Source organism: Pseudophryne corroboree, unplaced genomic scaffold, assembly GCF_028390025.1.
Source record: "Pseudophryne corroboree isolate aPseCor3 unplaced genomic scaffold, aPseCor3.hap2 scaffold_623, whole genome shotgun sequence".
NCBI classification, from domain to species: Eukaryota; Metazoa; Chordata; class Amphibia; order Anura; family Myobatrachidae; genus Pseudophryne; species Pseudophryne corroboree.
In genome coordinates, this window is record NW_026970219.1 from 248795 (window position 1) to 268161 (window position 19367).

Here is a 19367-nt window from a genome sequence, read left to right on the forward strand (position 1 = left end):
TAATTAACCTTGTGATCAGATTTTGGTGATATTTAAGTAGACAAGTCAAAATTTCAAACCTCCTCTTATGGTGTAGGGTATATGGCCTTCTCTGATGTAATCAGAGTTAGATTTGATTCAGTGATTTTATAAAAAACAGCTAGGAAGCACAATTTAGCAGTGGGTTGCAGAGAAAAAAAATATGCTGGCAGAAAAATCCAATCGAGTGATTAAACAGCTCTTCATTTTCTGGCTTTATTTTTATGCTAACAAATTTGTTCTCTGAAAAGTGTCCACAAAGCCAAGTCTCTGATTAACACCTTTGTAAGGATGGTTTTTCACCTATTACTAAATTAAACTTGCTTCATTGGAAAGGCAGCAAGATGCATCCTCATTTCAATGTCTACTGAAATAATACAAGTTGACACCAGGAAACATTAACGCCACTGCATCCTTGCTGCTTTCTCATGTGGAAGTCTGTTTAATGTGAAAACAAGGTGATATCTAATTAGCACACAGGTAAGGAATTAAGAAAATCTTTATTTAAGGGTGAAGATGTTTCTCACAAAATTGTTGACCCAATGCATCATTGAAATTCAAGCTGGAAAGATGATTTTAATATATCACTTGTACATTTTGTATTGCTCTTCTGGTGACAATGTAGTTTGTTTTTGTCAATTACCATTTTAATAATAGGGTAAAGAAAATGAAGTGGATTTTTGAAAGAAAACAATACTGTCAATATACTATTAAAACAAATTAAAATGGTAAAAGTTATTGTACTTTAAGTAAAAATAAAAGAGACAAAATATCAATCCCAGTTTTGGATTACTTTAATTAACAAAAAAAAATGCATATAGCAGAGGATAGTTTCAATCTGCCTACCTCTGGGTTATGGGCCCAGCATGCTTCCATTGCAGTACTCTGCTGCACATGTAAGTGCAAGAGATCCTGAAGCACTCACTCATCATGGGAAAGTACCAATGTGTTTCTTCGTTGGTTGATGGAAGAAACATCTTACAAAAACTCTCCAGATTATTGACATTTTAAAGTTTTTCTAGGAAACGTTTTAGATGAATGCTTATTAGCCTTTGTCAGTATGGAAATTTGCAAAGTGTCTCTGTGGCGCAATCAGTTAGTATGTACGGCTTTTAACCAAAAGGTTGGTGGTTTAATCCCACCCAGGGACCTAATTGACCTTGTTATCAGATTTTGGTGATCTTTAAGTAGACAAGTCAAAATTTCAAACCCCCTGTTATGGTGTAGGGTACTTGGCCTTCTCTGATGTAATCAGAGTTAGATTTGATTCAGTGATTTTATAAAAACAGCTAGGAAGCACAATTTAGCAGTGGGTTGCAGAGAAAAAAAATATGCTGGCAGAAAAATCCAATTGAGTGATTAAACAGCTCTTTATTTTCTGGCTTTATTTTTATGCTAACAAATTTGTTCTCTGAAAAGTGTCCACAAAGCCAAGTCTCTGATTAACACCTTTGTAAGGATGGTTTTTCACCTATTACTAAATTAAACTTGCTTCATTGGAAAGGCAGCAAGATGCATCCTCATTTCAATGTCTACTGAAATAATACAGGTTGACACCAGGAAACATTAACGCCACTGCATCCTTGCTGCTTTCTCATGTAAAAGTCTGTTTAATATGAAAACAAGGTGATATCTAATTAGCACACAGGTAAGGAATTAAGAAAATCTTTATTTAAGGGTGAAGATGTTTCTCACAAAATCGTTGCCCCAATGCATCATTGAAATTCAAGCTGGAAAGATGATTTTAATATATCACTTGTACATTTTGTATTGCTCTTCTGGTGACAATGTAGTTTTTTTTGTCAATTACCATTTTAATAATCGGGTAAAGAAAATTAAGTGGATTTTTGAAAGAAAACTATACTGTCAATATACTATTAAAACAAATTAAAATGGTAAAAGTTATTGTACTTTAAGTAAAAATAAAAGAGCAAAAATATCAATCCCAGTTTTGATTACTTAAATTAACAAAAAAAATGCATATAGCAAAGGATAGTTTCAATCTGCCTACCTCTGGGTTATGGGTCCAGCATGCTTCCATTGCAGTACTCTGCTGCACATGTAAGTGCAAGAGATCCTGAAGCACTCACTCATCATGGGAAAGTACCAATGTGTTTATTCATTGGTTGATGGAAGAAACATCTTACAAAAACTCTCCAGATTATTGATTTTTTAATATTTTTCTAGGAAACGTTCTAGATGTATGCTTATTAGCCTTTGTCAGTATGTACTGTTTACAAAGTGTCTCGGTGGCGCAATCGGTTAGTGTGTTCGGCTATTAACCAAAAGGTTGGTGGTTCAATCCCACCCAGGGACGTAATTGACCTTGTGATCAGATTTTGGTGATATTTAAGTAGACAAGTCAAAATTTCAAACCCCCTCTTATTGTGTAGGGTACCTGGCCTTCTCTGATGTAATCAGAGTTAGATTTGATTCAGTGATTTTATAAAAAACAGCTAGGAAGCACAATTTAGCAGTGGGTTGCAGAGAAAAAAAATATGCTGGCAGAAAAATCCAATCGAGTGATTAAACAGCTCTTCATTTTCTGGCTTTATTTTTATGCTAACAAATTTGTTCTCTGAAAAGTGTCCACAAAGCCAAGTCTCTGATTAACACCTTTGTAAGGATGGTTTTTCACCTATTACTAAATTAAACTTGCTTCATTGGAAAGGCAGCAAGATGCATCCTCATTTCAATGTCTACTGAAATAATACAAGTTGACACCATTAAACATTAACGCCACTGCATCCTTGCTGCTTTCTCATGTGGAAGTCTGTTTAATGTGAAAACAAGGTGATATCTAATTAGCACACAGGTAAGGAATTAAGAAAATCTTTATTTAAGGGTGAAGATGTTTCTCACAAAATTGTTGACCCAATGCAACATTGAATTTCAAGCTGGAAAGATGATTTTAATATATCACTTGTACATTTTGTATTGCTCTTCTGGTGACAATGTAGTTTGTTTTTGTCAATTACCATTTTAATAATAGGGTAAAGAAAATGAAGTGGATTTTTGAAAGAAAACAATACTGTCAATATACTATTAAAACAAATTAAAATGGTAAAAGTTATTGTACTTTAAGTAAAAATAAAAGAGACAAAATATCAATCCCAGTTTTGGATTACTTTAATTAACAAAAAAAAAATGCATATAGCAGAGGATAGTTTCAATCTGCCTACCTCTGGGTTATGGGCCCAGCATGCTTCCATTGCAGTACTCTGCTGCACATGTAAGTTCAAGAGATCCTGAAGCACTCACTCATCATGGGAAAGTACCAATGTGTTTCTTCGTTGGTTGATGGAAGAAACATCTTACAAAAACTCTCCAGATTATTGACTTTTTAAAGTTTTTCTAGGAAACGTTTTAGATGAATGCTTATTAGCCTTTGTCAGTATGGACTTTTGCAAAGTGTCTCTGTGGCGCAATCAGTTAGTATGTACGGCTATTAACCAAAAGGTTGGTGGTTCAATCCCACCCAGGGACCTAATTGACCTTGTTATCAGATTTTGGTGATCTTTAAGTAGACAAGTCAAAATTTCAAACCCCCTGTTATGGTGTAGGGTACCTGGCCTTCTCTGATGTAATCAGAGTTAGATTTGATTCAGTGATTTTATAAAAACAGCTAGGAAGCACAATTTAGCAGTGGGTTGCAGAGAAAAAAAATATGCTGGCAGAAAAATCCAATTGAGTGATTAAAGAGCTCTTTATTTTCTGGCTTTATTTTTATGCTAACAAATTTGTTCTCTGAAAAGTGTCCACAAAGCCAAGTCTCTGATTAACACCTTTGTAGGGATGGTTTTTCACCTATTACTAAATTAAACTTGCTTCATTGGAAAGGCAGCAAGATGTATCCTCATTTCAATGTCTACTGAAATAATACAGGTTGACACCAGGAAACATTAACGCCACTGCATCCTTGCTGCTTTCTCATGTGGAAGTCTGTTTAATGTGAAAACAAGGTGGTATCTAATTAGCACACAGGTAAGGAATTACGAAAATCTTTATTTAAGGGTGAAGATGTTTCTCACAAAATTGTTGCCCCAATGCATCATTGAAATTCAAGCTGGAAAGATGATTTTAATATATCACTTGTACATTTTGTATTGCTCTTCTGGTGACAATGTAGTTTTTTTGTCAATTACCATTTTAATAACAGGGTAAAGAAAATTAAGTGGATTTTTGATAGAAAACTATACTGTCAATATACTATTAAAACAAATTAAAATGGTAAAAGTTATTGTACTTTAAGTAAAAATAAAAGAGCCAAAATATCAATCCCAGTTTTGGATTACTTTAATTAACAAACAAAAAAATGCATATAGCAGAGGATAGTTTCAATCTGCCTACCTCTGGGTTATGGGCCCAGCATGCTTCCATTGCAGTACTCTGCTGCACATGTAAGTGCAAGAGATCCTGAAGCACTCACTCATCATGGGAAAGTACCAATGTGTTTCTTCGTTGGTTGATGGAAGAAACATCTTACAAAAACTCTCCAGATTATTGACTTTTTAAAGTTTTTCTAGGAAACGTTTTAGATGAATGCTTATTAGCCTTTGTCAGTATGGACTTTTGCAAAGTGTCTCTGTGGTGCAATCGGTTAGTGTGTTTGGCTATTAACCAAAAGGTTGGTGGTTCAATCCCACCCAGGGACATAATTAACCTTGTGATCAGATTTTGGTGATATTTAAGTAGACAAGTCAAAATTTCAAACCTCATCTTATGGTGTAGGGTACATGGCCTTCTCTGATGTAATCAGAGTTAGATTTGATTCAGTGATTTTATAAAAAACAGCTAGGAAGCACAATTTAGCAGTGGGTTGCAGAGAAAAAAAATATGCTGGCAGAAAAATCCAATCGAGTGATTAAACAGCTCTTCATTTTCTGGCTTTATTTTTATGCTAACAAATTTGTTCTCTGAAAAGTGTCCACAAAGCCAAGTCTCTGATTAACACCTTTGTAAGGATGGTTTTTCACCTATTACTAAATTAAACTTGCTTCATTGGAAAGGCAGCAAGATGCATCCTCATTTCAATGTCTACTGAAATAATACAAGTTGACACCAGGAAACATTAACGCCACTGCATCCTTGCTGCTTTCTCATGTGGAAGTCTGTTTAATGTGAAAACAAGGTGATATCTAATTAGCACACAGGTAAGGAATTAAGAAAATCTTTATTTAAGGGTGAAGATGTTTCTCACAAAATTGTTGACCCAATGCAACATTGAAATTCAAGCTGGAAAGATGATTTTAATATATCACTTATACATTTTGTATTGCTCTTCTGGTGACAATGTAGTTTGTTTTTGTCAATTACCATTTTAATAATAGGGTAAAGAAAATTAAGTGGATTTTTGAAAGAAAACAATACTGTCAATATACTATTAAAACAAATTAAAATGGTAAAAGTTATTGTACTTTAAGTAAAAATAAAAGAGACAAAATATCAATCCCAGTTTTGGATTACTTTAATTAACAAAAAAAAAAAATGCATATAGCAGAGGATAGTTTCAATCTGCCTACCTCTGGGTTATGGGCCCAGCATGCTTCCATTGCAGTACTCTGCTGCACATGTAAGTTCAAGAGATCCTGAAGCACTCACTCATCATGGGAAAGTACCAATGTGTTTCTTCGTTGGTTGATGGAAGAAACATCTTACAAAAACTCTCCAGATTATTGACTTTTTAAAGTTTTTCTAGGAAACGTTTTAGATGAATGCTTATTAGCCTTTGTCAGTATGGACTTTTGCAAAGTGTCTCTGTGGCGCAATCAGTTAGTATGTACAGCTATTAACCAAAAGGTTGGTGGTTCAATCCCACCCAGGGACCTAATTGACCTTGTTATCAGATTTTGGTGATCTTTAAGTAGACAAGTCAAAATTTCAAACCCCCTGTTTTGGTGTAGGGTACCTGGCCTTCTCTGATGTAATCAGAGTTAGATTTGATTCAGTGATTTTATAAAAACAGCTAGGAAGCACAATTTAGCAGTGGGTTGCAGAGAAAAAAAATATGCTGGCAGAAAAATCCAATTGAGTGATTAAACAGCTCTTTATTTTCTGGCTTTATTTTTATGCTAACAAATTTGTTCTCTGAAAAGTGTCCACAAAGCCAAGTCTCTGATTAACACCTTTGTAGGGATGGTTTTTCACCTATTACTAAATTAAACTTGCTTCATTGGAAAGGCAGCAAGATGTATCCTCATTTCAATGTCTACTGAAATAATACAGGTTGACACCAGGAAACATTAACGCCACTGCATCCTTGCTGCTTTCTCATGTGGAAGTCTGTTTAATGTGAAAACAAGGTGATATCTAATTAGCACACAGGTAAGGAATTAAGAAAATCTTTATTTAAGGGTGAAGATGTTTCTCACAAAATTGTTGACCCAATGCATCATTGAAATTCAAGCTGGAAAGATGATTTTAATATATCACTTGTACATTTTGTATTGCTCTTCTGGTGACAATGTAGTTTGTTTTTGTCAATTACCATTTTAATAATAGGGTAAAGAAAATGAAGTGGATTTTTGAAAGAAAACAATACTGTCAATATACTATTAAAACAAATTAAAATGGTAAAAGTTATTGTACTTTAAGTAAAAATAAAAGAGACAAAATATCAATCCCAGTTTTTGATTACTTTAATTAACAAAAAAAAAATGCATATAGCAGAGGATAGTTTCAATCTGCCTACCTCTGGGTTATGGGCCCAGCATGCTTCCATTGCAGTACTCTGCTGCACATGTAAGTTCAAGAGATCCTGAAGCACTCACTCATCATGGGAAAGTACCAATGTGTTTCTTCGTTGGTTGATGGAAGAAACATCTTACAAAAACTCTCCAGATTAATCAGGCAGAGGCGCTCACTGGGCAGAGATGCTGATCGCATCTCTGGCATGTGCCGGTGCACTGCGGCACCAGCACACACGCACTTCAGACCTGATCTCCTGTTGTGTGAATATGCACAGCAGGGATCAGGTCTGAATTAGGCCCTATATACAGCTGTCAGTAAGGCAGGGATGTGCTGCTGCCAGTGAGGCAGGGATGTGCTGCTGGTAGTGAAGCAGTGATGTGCTGCTGTCAGCGAAGCAGTGCTGTGCTGCTGTCAGCGAGACAGGGATGTGCTGCTGTCAGCGAGGCAGGGATGTGCTGCTGTCAGCGAAGCAGGGATGTGCTGCTGTCAGCGAAGCAGGGATGTGCTGCTGTCAGTGAAGCAGGGATGTGCTGCTGTCAGCGAGGCAGGGATGTGCTGCTGTCAGCGAGGCAGGGATGTGCTGCTGTCAGCGAGGCAGGGATGTGCTGCTATAAGTGAGGTAGGGATGTGCTGCTGTCATTGAAGCAGGAATGTGCTGCTGCAGTGAGGCAGAGATATGCAGCCCACTATCTCCCTATCACCCCTGCCTGAGTCACACACTTTCCCTGTCACCCCTGCCTCAGTTACCCACTATCTCCCAGTCACCGCTGCCTCAGTCAACCACTATATCTGCGATCCCTGCCTCAGTCACCCACTATACCAGTCACCCCTGCTTTAGTCACCCACTGTCACCCTATCACCCCTGCTTCAGTCACCCACTATCCCTGTCAACCCTGCCTCAGTCACCCACTATCTCCCAGTCACCCCTGCCTCAGTCAGCCACTATCCCTGTCACCCATGCCTCAGTCTCTTACTGTCCCTGTCACCCCTGCCACAGTCATCCACTATCTCCCTATCACCCCTGCCTTAGTCATTTATTATACCTGTCACCCACTTTCTTCCCATACTTACCCAACCCCTTCCTATCACCCCTCCCTCAGTAACCCACTATCTCCCTGTCACCCACTATCTCCCAGTCACCCCGGCCTCAGTCACCCACTATCTCCCACTCATACATGCTTCAGTCACCCACTATCTCCAAGTCATCCCTGCCTCAGTCACCTACTGACACCAGTGCAGACATTTCTGCTGCGGCCTCTCCACTCTCCAGCGTGAACGTCCTGACGACTGAGGAAATCCGCTTCCTAGTTGAGGACTCCGGGAATGAACACTGCCGATATTGCTGTCAGATGACTTTCTACCCAACGGAGGATTTTTGATACTTCCAGCTTTGCCATGCAGTTTCGAGTGCCGCCTTGATGATTTGTGTACACTACCATGGTGGCGTTGTCAGATTGTACTTGAACAGGCCTGTTTTGTACTAGAGGCAGGGCCAGTGTCAATTAATTGAACACTGCCTGCAATTCCAGAATGTATATCAGGAGGAGAGATTCCTCCCTGGTCCACCGACCCTGGAGAAAGTGTTGCTCCAACACCATGGCCCAGCCCAAAAGACTGGCATCCATTGTCAGGAGGACACAGTTGGAGATCCAGAAGGGATGGCCCCTGCTCAACTGTTGGTCCTGTAGCCACCAGCTCAGTGTCAGACGAACCTCCGGAGTCAAGGAGATCATTTGAGACATCATCCGATGAGGCAGGCCGTCCCACTTGGAGAGGATTAACCTCTGCAGAGGGCGGTAATGAAATTGAGCGTACTCTACCATATCGAAAGCCGACACCATGAGGTCTAGTACTTGCATCGCTGTGTGTATCAACACTCTTGGGCGAGAGAGGACGATACTGTCCTGAATTTTCAGGACTTTCTCTGGAGACAGAAACAATTGTTGGCTGTGTGTGTCCAGCAGTGCCCCTAGGTGCACAATGTTCCGAGCAGGGACCAGCGAGGACTTTTTTCAGTTGATGAGCCACCCGTGGACTTTTAGGAATTGGACCGCCAGTTCCAGATAACTGTGGAGAACCTCTTGGGAGTTCACCAGGATCAGCAAGTCGTCCAGATTTGGCAGGATCCTGATTCTCTGATGGTGAAGGGTCGTCATCACGGCCATGACCTTGGTGAATATCCGAGGTGCCGTGGCCAAACCAGAAGGCAGGACTTGAAATCCAAAAACAAACCAGGCACAACACTGCTTAGCTTCCATCATCAGATGAGATTGGACCAGTGGCGTAACTACTACCCCCGCAGTCCTCGCGGTGGCTTGGGGGCGAGGGGCTGCGGGGGAGCCACTGATTTACAGCAGACTGACATGCGGACGAGCGTCCGCATGTCAGTCTGCAGTCTCCTTCCCTCCGCCGCTTTTTGGAGGGACACGGAGGGCACACAGCGCGCCTCCCTGTGTCCCTCCTGCTGCATCATCTCCGGCGGCCGCGGGTCTAATAGGGGGAAGTGCCGTCCGTGAGCTCTAATTGGCTCACGAACCGGCACTTCCCCCTATTAGACCCGCGGCCGCCGGAGATGATGCAGCAGGAGGGACACAGGAGAGACGAGCTGTGCCCTCCGTGTCCCTCCAAAAAGCGACGGCGGGGGGGGTAAATATCTGGCACTGGGGGCATATATGGCACGGGGGGGGGGAAGGAATATCTGGCACTGGGGCATTTCTGGCACTGGGGGGAATATCTGGCACTGGGGGCATATCTGGCACTGGGGGGGATATCTGGCACTGGGGCATATATGGCACTGGGGGGGAATATCTGGCACTGGGGGCATATATGGCACTGGGGGGGGGTATCTGGCACTGGGGGCATATATGGCACGGGGGGCATATATGGCACTGGGGGGAATATCTGGCACTGGGGGCATATATGGCACTGGGGGGGAATATCTGGCACTGGGGGCATATGTGTACCTGGCACATGGGGGGGACGACTATATTTGGCACTGGGGCATGTAAGTACCTGGCACCGTGGGGGAATATCTGGCACTGGGGACATATGTGGCACTGGGAGCACAGCCCTAGCAACAAGGACTACCTCCTAGCAACGAGCATGACACCCAGTGCATGAAACATCTGGCAACGAGCATGACACCCAGTGCATGAAACACCTGGCAACGAGCATGACACCCAGTGCATGAAACCCCTGGCAACGAGCATGACACCCTGAGCATGAAAACCGCTGGCACCGTGCATGGAACCAAGAGCATGAAACCCCTGGCAACGAGCATGACACCCAGTGCATGAAACCCCTGACAACGAGCAGGTAATTGAAAAGTAATTAGAAGCCTTACTGTAGGACTTAATGTGTAATGGGCATTACAGTGTGTGGCATAATGTATCACGGACATTGCGGTGTGTGTCATAATGTGTCGCAGGCATTACGGTGTATGGTATACTATATCGCAGGCATTGTGATATGTGGTATAATGTCTCAGGGTCATTGCAGTGTGTGGCATAATGTATCACGGACATTGCGGTGTGTGTCATAATGTGTCAGGCATTACGGTGTGTGGTATACTATATCACGGGCATTGTGGTATGTGGTATAATGTCTCAGGGTCATTGCAGTGTGGCATAATACATAACGGGCATTGCGATGTGTGGCATAGGGTATAACGGGCAGGGCATTGCGGTATGTGTCACAGGCATTACGGTGTATGGTATACTATATCACGGGCATTGTGGTATAATGTCTCAAGGTCAGTGCAGTGTGTGGCATAATGTGTCACAGGCATTGTATGTGCTATAATGTATCGGGCATTGCAGTGTGTGGCATAATGTATCACGGACATTGCGGTGTGTGTCATAATGTGTCACAGACATTGTATGTGCTATAATGTATCAGGGGCATTGCAGTGTGTAGCATAATGTATAACGGGCATTGCGATTCCTGTCATAAAGTGTCACAGGCATTACGGTGTGTGGCATAATGTGTCACAGACATTACGGTGTGTGGCATAATGTGTCGGGGGCATTACAGTGTGTGCATATTGTGTCGTGCATTATTGTGTGCGGCATAATGTCTAAGGGCCATTGCAGTATGTGGCATAATGTATACTGGGCATTACTATAAGGAGGAAAAATGACAAATAATGTAAGGGGCATGAATCAGGATTATTTTTCTTTCCTGTGGTGGCCAACGTATGGGCGTGCAGGTTGCAAAACTGGGGTATAAGGTAGTCTTTTCCTGCAATGCCACGCCCCTTTATGCGAAACCACGCCCACTCCAACAAAACCACGCCCCTTTTTTGACGCGCGCACCTTAGGCGCGCGCATATTTATCCCTTTCTTGCTCCCAATTATGGAGCATGAAGGGGGGGGGGGGGCGCCGAAGAATTTTTTGGCTTGGGGGAGAAAAATTTCTAGTTACGCCACTGGATTGGACATATCCAGTGTGATGCGGCTGTAGATGATTTTTGCTGTTTCTAACTTCTACATCAATGAATAAGTTTCAAAATAGAATGCATCAAGAGAACGGTGTTGGTAGTATAAAACTACCTACAGCACCTGGTATTCCCAGGTGGTCTCACATCCAAGAACAAACCAGGCCTAAGATCAGGTGATATTGGGCATATACAGTGTGGTGTGGCTGTAGATGAGCTTAGTGGTTTCTGTTAGAGTTCTTCTACTTCTAACTACTCGTACATAAATGAATAAGCGGACGATTTATTAAACCTGGTGAAATGATAATTTGCATGGTGATAAAGTACCAGCCAATCAGCTCCTAATTGCCATGTCACAGGCTGGGTTTGAAAAATGACAGTTAGGAGCTGACTGGCTGGTACTTTATCACCTTGCACTTTATCAGTTCACCAGGCTTAATAGATCTGCCCCAATGTTTCAAAATGGAATGCATCAAGAGAACGGTGTTGGTATTGTAAAAATACACACAGCTCCTGGTATTTCCTGGTGGTCTCCCATCCAAGTACTAAAACCAGGACCAACACTGCTCAGCTTCCATGATCAGGAGAGATTGGGCAAATCCAGTGTGCTGTGGCTGTAGATGAGCTTGTGGTTTCTGTTAGAGCTCTTCTACTTCTAACTTCTGGTACATAAAAGAATATGTGTAAAAATTAAATGTACAGTACCAAGAAAAGGGTGTTGGTAGTTTAAAAACACCTAAAGAATCTGATAATACATGGATGGGAGACTGCTTGGTAGTAACAAAGTCCAATACTGCTTTGCTTCAAAGATCAAATGAGATTGGGCATATCCAGTGTGGTGTGGCTTTAGATAAGCTTTGTGGTTTCTGTTAGAGCTCTTCTACTTCTAACTACTGGTACATTAATGAATATGTATAAGGTTGTAGTTTATCCAATATCCCTTTACTACATTACCTCCCCCCCCCCCTCCCCTCCCCTCCCCTCCTTATAGCTTCCTTTGTTCTCTCCTCCTCGTGTGTGCGTTATTTGTTTTCTCATACGTCCTAGAGGATGCTGGGATCACATTAAGAACCATGGGGTATAGACGGGATCCGCAGGAGACATGGGCACTTTAAGACTTTCAAAGGGTGTGAACTGTCTCCTCCCTCTATGCCCCTCCTCCAGACTCCAGTTTTAGAATTGTGCCCAGTGAGACTGGATGCACTACAGGGGAGCTCTACTGAGTTTCTCTGAAAAGACTTATGTTAGTTTTTCTTATTTTCAGGGAGGCTGCTGGCAACAGTCTCCCTGCTTCGTGGAACTTAGGGGAGAGAAGTATGACCAACTTCTAGTGAGTTCAATGGCTCTGCTTCTGGCTGACAGGACACCATTAGCTCCTGAGGGTGCTGATCGCTGGGTACGCCTAGATGCCCACTCCCGTAGCCTGCCATCACCCCCTTACAGAGCCAGAAGTCAGAAGACAGGCGAGTAGCAGAAGAACAGAAGACTTCTTCTCCAGTGACGGCATTCTGAGGTACCACGCAGCGAGCGGAATGCTGTGCGCCATGCTTCCACACAAACACAGGCACTGCAGGGTGCAGGGCATGTGGGTGGGTGGGGGGGGGCACCCTGGGCAGCATAAATTCCTCACAAAAGGCTGGCAAAAGTGGACATTAGTGCCTGGGCACTGTCCTTACCCCGCCAGCGTAATTAATTTTTTGTTTCTGAGCGGGACAGAAGCGTGCCATTACAGCGGCGGGGCTTCTTCCTCACCTCACCAGCACATCTATAGAGCGTTACAAGTCTATCACTATAGAGTTTATTATTTCCCAGACTGTGTACTTTTGGCGCTGGGTTGTGAGCTGAAAAATCCTCTCTGTCCCTCTGACAGATTTACTGTAGGTCTATCCCCGATAAGCCGATGTGTCTGTGGGTACTTGGTACATGTGTGTCAACATGTCGGTGGCTGAATGTTTTTCCCAAGAGGAAACTATATTAGGAATGCAGACATATGATGGTGGCCCTGTTGGCACCACCAATAACTGACTGGGTGAAAGTTTCAATAATATCAGAGTGAGGTTGGATAAATCTGTGTCCCAGACACAGACGTAGAGAATAGATGTGATGTTCATGGCTATGCTTCTTTTCCCTCAGGCCCGCAAAAATGTTACTACACACTGATACTGACTCGGATACTGATTCCTATGTCGACCATAATATTTCCTGATTAGATCCAATATTGGCAAGGAGCATTCAGTACATGATTGTGGATATTAAGAACATATTAACATCACTGAGGACCCTGCTGTTCCTGACAAAGGGGTCTATATGTATGTATATAGAGATATATAATGAAAGCTGATGTAACGTTCCTCCATCTCTGTTTGAGAAAGTCTGGGCCAGCTCGACAAGATGGTTTCAAATCCCCAAAAGGTTTCCGATTGTTTATTCATTTCCTGCTGCGGACAGAATAAAGTGGGAGTCACCCCCTGTTCTGCACGGGGCCCTGTCACAAATCCAGCGGATCATATGCAGGAAGCTACATTATTTCTAGTTATGTAACCACGGGTACATTACTTAGACCTGCCATTACATGCGCATGGGTGAGTAGTAGTATTCAAGAATTGGTCGAATACCTTGTCTTCCGATATAGATATCTTGGAGAGATGGGATACTCCTTACGTTGGATCATATCAAGGACACTGCAGCATACTTACGACTGCAAGGGATATAGGACTCTTGAGTTCACGGGCCAATTTCATGGCAGTCTCGGATAGGAGGGCATTGTGGATTCACCAAGGGAATGCTGATGCTGACTCCAAGAAGAAAGGGAGTCTCTTCCCTATGAAGGTGAAGCCTTGTTTGGCAACGGCCTAGTTAATTTGATCTCGGCAGCTCCCGCAGGTAAGTCAACCTTCTTGCCCTATGTTCCCTCTCAACGGATGAAGACGCATCATTGTCTAACGCAGTCATTTTGTCCCAATAGATATGCAAGAAGTTAAGATTCCCCTTTCTTTGCAGGTAGAGGAAGGAGAAGAGGGAAGAGGTCTGTAGCCTCTTCAAGATCGCAGGAGCAGAGATCGTCCTCTGCTTCTGCCAAATCCACTGCATGACGCTGGGGCTCTCTTGCAGGAGCCCACACCAGTGGGGGCACGTCTAAAACACTTCAGTCAGTTCTGGATTAATTTGGACCTGGACTCGTGGGTTTTACAAATAGTGTCACAAGGGTACAAACTGGGGTTTCAAGACGTTCCCCCTCACCGATTGTTCAAATCGGCCTTAGTCAGCAGGGAGAAGGTTTTTATTCAAGCCTCTTCGTGCTCCCGAAGCCGGACGGCTCAGTCAGACCAATCTTAAATCTGAAATCCCTCAATTTCTACCTGAAGAAATTCAATTTCAAGATGGAATCTCTCAGGGTAGGTATCTCCAGTCCGGAGGAAGGAGATTTCATGGTTTTGGTAGACATAAGGATGCCTAATTACATGTTCCCGTTTAGCCACTGCATCAAGCTACCTGAGGTTTGCAATTCAGGATTGTCATTACCAATTTCAGACGTTGCCGTTTGGTCTGTCCACGGCTCCGAGGATTTTCACCAGGGTGATGGTGGAAATGATGGTTCTCCTCCGCAAGCAAGGAGTCACAATTATGCCGTACTTGGATGATCTCCTGATAAAGGCGAGATCCAGGGACCAGTTGGTGCAAAACATCTACTCTCCCTGACAGTTCTTCAACAACATGGTTGGCTCCTAAACTTGCCAAAATCGCAGTTGGTCCCAATGACGCGGTTGTTGTTTCTGGGAGTCATACTGGACACAGAAGAGGCTTTCTTCCAGTGGAAAGGCTATGGAGTTCCAGAGTCTGGTCAAACAAATTCTGAAACCAGCAAGAGTGTTAATCCATCAATGCATTCTGTTGCTGGGGAAGATGGTTGCGGCCTACGAGGCCATTCAGTTTGGCAGGTTCCATGCCAGAGTGTTCCAGTGGGACCTGTTGGACAAGTGGTCCGGATCCCACCTACACATGCACCGGAGGATAATCCAGTCTTCCAAGACCAGAATCTTACTCCATTGGTGGCTGCACAGTTCTCACCTCCTAGAGGGGCGATGGTTCGGGATCCAGGACTGGATCCTAGGGACCAAGGATGCAACCCTCCGAGGCTGGGGAGCAGTCACACAGGGGGAAAACATCCAAGGAAGATGGTCAAGTCAGGAAAGTTTTCTCCACATAAATGTTCTGGAGTTAAGGGCCATTTAATAACTGCAGACACAGTACGCACTGGGACGGGTGCCCAGCATCCTCTACGGACTAAGAGAAAAGGATTTACCGGTAGGTATTAAAATCCTATTTTCTCTAACGTCCTAGAGGATGCTGGGGACTCCGTAAGGACCATGGGGATAGATAGGCTCCGCAGGAGACATGGGTACTTTAAGAAAGACTTTAGTTCTGGGTGTGCACTGGCTCCTCCCTCTATGCCCCTCCTCCAGACCTCAGTTTGATACTGTGCCCAGTGGAGACTGGGTGCTTTTCAGGAGCTCTCCTGAGCTTTCTGACAGAAAGTATTTTGTTAGGTTTTTAATTTTCAGGGAGCACTGCTGGCAACAGACTCCCTCATCGAGGGACTGAGGGGAGAGAAGCAGCCCTACTCTCTGAGTTGCAAGGTCCTGCTTCTTAGGCTACTGGACACCATTAGCTCCAGAGGGATTGGTACGCAGGATCTCACCCTCGCCGTCCGTCCCAGAGTCGCGCCTCCGTCCCCCTTGCAGAGCCGGAAGATAGAAGCCGGGTGAGTATGAGAAGGAAAGAAGACTTCAGAGGCGGCAGAAGACTTCATGATCTTCACTGAAGTAACGCACAGCACTGCAGCTGTGCGCCATTGCTCCCATACACCTCACACACTCCGGTCACTGTAAGGGTGCAGGGCGCAGGGGGGGGGGGGCACCCTGGGCAGCAATATAAACCTCTTTTTGGCAAAAATATAACACATATACAGCGGGGCACTGTATATATGTATGAGCCCCCGCCAATTTTACAGTTTAAGCGGGACAGAAGCCTGCCGCCGAGGGTGCGGGGCTTCTCCCTCAGCACTCACCAGCGCCATTTTTTCTTCACAGCACCGCTGAGAGGAAGCTCCCCGGACTCTCCCCTGCTTATACCACGGTAGACAAGAGAGTTGAAAAGAGGGGGGGGGGGGCACATAATTTGGCGCAAATTACATGCTGCAGTACTACTGGGCAAACATTAAGTTACTGTGTATTCCTGGGTTATATAGCGCTGGGGTGTGTGCTGGCATACTCTCTCTCTGTCTCTCCAAAGGGCCTTGTGGGGAAACTGTCTTCAGAAAAAGCATTCCCTGTGTGTGTGGTGTGTCGGTACACATGTGTCGACATGTCTGAGGAAGAAGGCTATATTAGAGAGGAGCAGGAGCAAATGAATGTGGTGTCTCCGCCGACAGCTGATTGGATGGATATGTGGAATGTTTTAAATGCTAGTGTAAACTCATTGCACAAAAGATTAGACAAGGCTGAAGCTTTGGGACAGTCAGGGTCTCAACCCATGCCTGATCCTATGTTGCAGGGACTGTCAGGGTCTCATAAGCGCCCACTATCCCAGATTGTTGACACAGATACAGACACGGATTCTGACTCCAGTGTCGATTACGATGATGCAAAGTTACAGCCAAAATTGGCAAAATCCATTCGATATATGATTATGGCAATAAAAGATGTTTTGCACATCAGAGAGGAACCCCCTGTCCCTGACAAGAGGTTACATATGTACAAGGTGAAAAAGCCTGAGGTAACCTTTGAGGGGGTCACACGAGCTGAACGAGTTATGTGAAAAAGCTTGGGAATCTCCAGATAAAAGACTGCAGATTTCCAAAAGGATTCTTATGGCGTATCCTTTCCCATCAATGGATAGGTTACGATGGGAATCCTCCCCTAGGGTGGACAAAGCATTAACACGCTTATCCAAGAAGGTAGCCCTCCCGTCCCAGTATACGGCTACCCTCAAAGAGTCTGCTGACCGCAAACAGGAGATTACCCTGAAGTCCATTTATACACATTCAGGTACCTTACTCAGACCGGCAATTGCGTCGGCCTGGGTGTGTAGTGCTGTAGCGGCATGGACGGATACCTTATCTGAGGGGATGGATACCCTAGATAAGGATACTATTTTATTGACCCTGGGGCATATAAGAGATGCTGTCCTATATATGTGTGTATGCAAACTACAGGTGGTGCTGCAGGGCTCACACCCTTTTACTTGTCTTGTAGAGCAACTCTGGAGCTGTTTCTGGGTCCAGCTGCTGCAAGAAATCAGCTTGAATGCTTCAGGGGCTGGGGCATGGCCAACATGAGCCCACACTGATGGGGGGTGGGGGTGTATAAAGCGATTTAGGGGTCATCCAAGCGCAACCCCACAAAGGCCGCCATGCCCTGCGTGACCCTTTTCTCTTTTCATATGCAGACGAGGGTTGCAGCCAACTATGCCCACTGCTTGGATGACATCACTATATGCAAATCCATCTGCTGCAGGCCTTCCCCCAGGAATGCTTGCAGTAGTTGTTGCATTTGGTTTGTTGTTTGGGGGTGCTTCAGTATTAGGCAGCCTTCTGCCCTCCCACATTCGTCTGAAAATGTGTTCTCCCTGCAGTTGTTGTTCCCAGATGAGAGTTCCCTTGTGCTTCCTCAGTTGAATCTCCTTAACTTGACAGGGGTGTGCCCGAGCAGCCGCCCTCCACAGCCCTATCCCAACACATACTTATCTTGCATATGAGATCTCTTGATCATGAAGATAGTTCTCACAGGGTGAGGTTCATCCATTACATTTTAAAGTAGGAAGGTACAAATTACATATTCAAATTACATATATGTGCTGGATTCAAATGTTTTCCCCCCTTCCTTTCTCAATTGTGCCCATCAGCAGCTATTCTAATGTTGCTGCCAATGGGTGTGACGCATTCATTTCTTCTGTGGGGTACACTGGACTCCACAAGGATTCACATTGTATATGTACACCAGAGTAGGATCTTGATCTGAGGCACCAACAGGCTCAAAGCTTTTGACTGTTCCCAAGATGCTCAGCGCCCCCTCCTCTATAACCTCGCTTCCATGAACAGGGAGCTCAGTTTGTAGTTGGTGCCTTCAGTAGCAGGCCACTTAACAGGGGGCTGCCTCAGGCAGCCTATTCTTAGCTATTAATTTTGGCAAGAAAAGAAGAACTTTTTTTATAAGAATCTACAAGGGCTGCAGCAGGCTAGGTCTAATAGACCTCTTTACTGCAGCTCCATCACTCCCAGTGGCGCAGTATACTCCCGTGCCCCGGTTGCTGGGTCACTGCAGCGGAGGCTCCGGTTTCTTCCTAAGGTCAGTCACACACACACCGCCCTCCGGGATCACGAGGCCGCTGATGGGGGCGGGCCGTGTGCGCACTGGCGTGGACACTGATTACTGGGCAGCCGCTCCACTAGCCACCTTGACAGGCAGAGGCGGTCACTGGGCAGGAGGAGTCGGGCCAGCGGCGTTGTGCCGCCATTTTGGGGGCACAGTCAGGACAACGCAGACATGACCGGACCGTATGGGGGCGGGCTGTGACGGCTGCGTGACCCGGACAGCAACGGGCCTTATTTACTAAAATCTCAGATAAATTTTATGGCATTTATGTGCAGTCTAGTTTGCACAGTTGATAGAGTGTTGATCTTGCACTATCAATGTAAGCCTCACATAGGTTTGATACACATGTAAGTTTGTTTTTATTTTACTACATTGTGGTTTGTGGCTCTATACCATGTAATGCATGTCTTTTAACAGTAGTCAAGTCTTCCAATGTGCTTGTTAGTGAAACCCAATAGATAGCTTTATTTTATTTTGTTTCTTCAAATATTGAATGCATATGTCTTATAACTTTTTTTTTTTCAATATACAGGTTGAGTATCTGTATATACATTTTTATTATAAGATTTTCAATGACAGAAGTACATCCAAGTTGCAGATTATGGATTGTGAAGGACAAATCAACCATATAAACAATTTAAGCAATTTAAATTGCATGCAGGTAGTAGAATATCAAACTCCTTGGATGAGAGTTGGTCGTAATAAACTAGGATAGAAAAGAATAAAGTAGAAAATAAGATTTTAAACCTACCGGTAAATCTTTTTCTCGTAGTCCGTAGAGGATGCTGGGGACTCCGTAAGGACCATGGGGATAGACGGGCTCCACAGGAGACATGGGCACTTTAAGAAAG

At 43.9% G+C, this 19367-nt stretch overlaps 1 non-coding gene across 1 annotated transcript; it reads left to right on the forward strand.

Annotated features, from left to right (window-relative positions):
• Positions 1 to 4599: 4599 nt before the first annotated feature.
• TRNAN-AUU (transfer RNA asparagine (anticodon AUU)) lies at positions 4600 to 4673 on the forward strand. Its single transcript has one exon. It is a non-coding gene; the product is annotated as a tRNA-Asn (tRNA).
• Positions 4674 to 19367: the final 14694 nt, after the last annotated feature.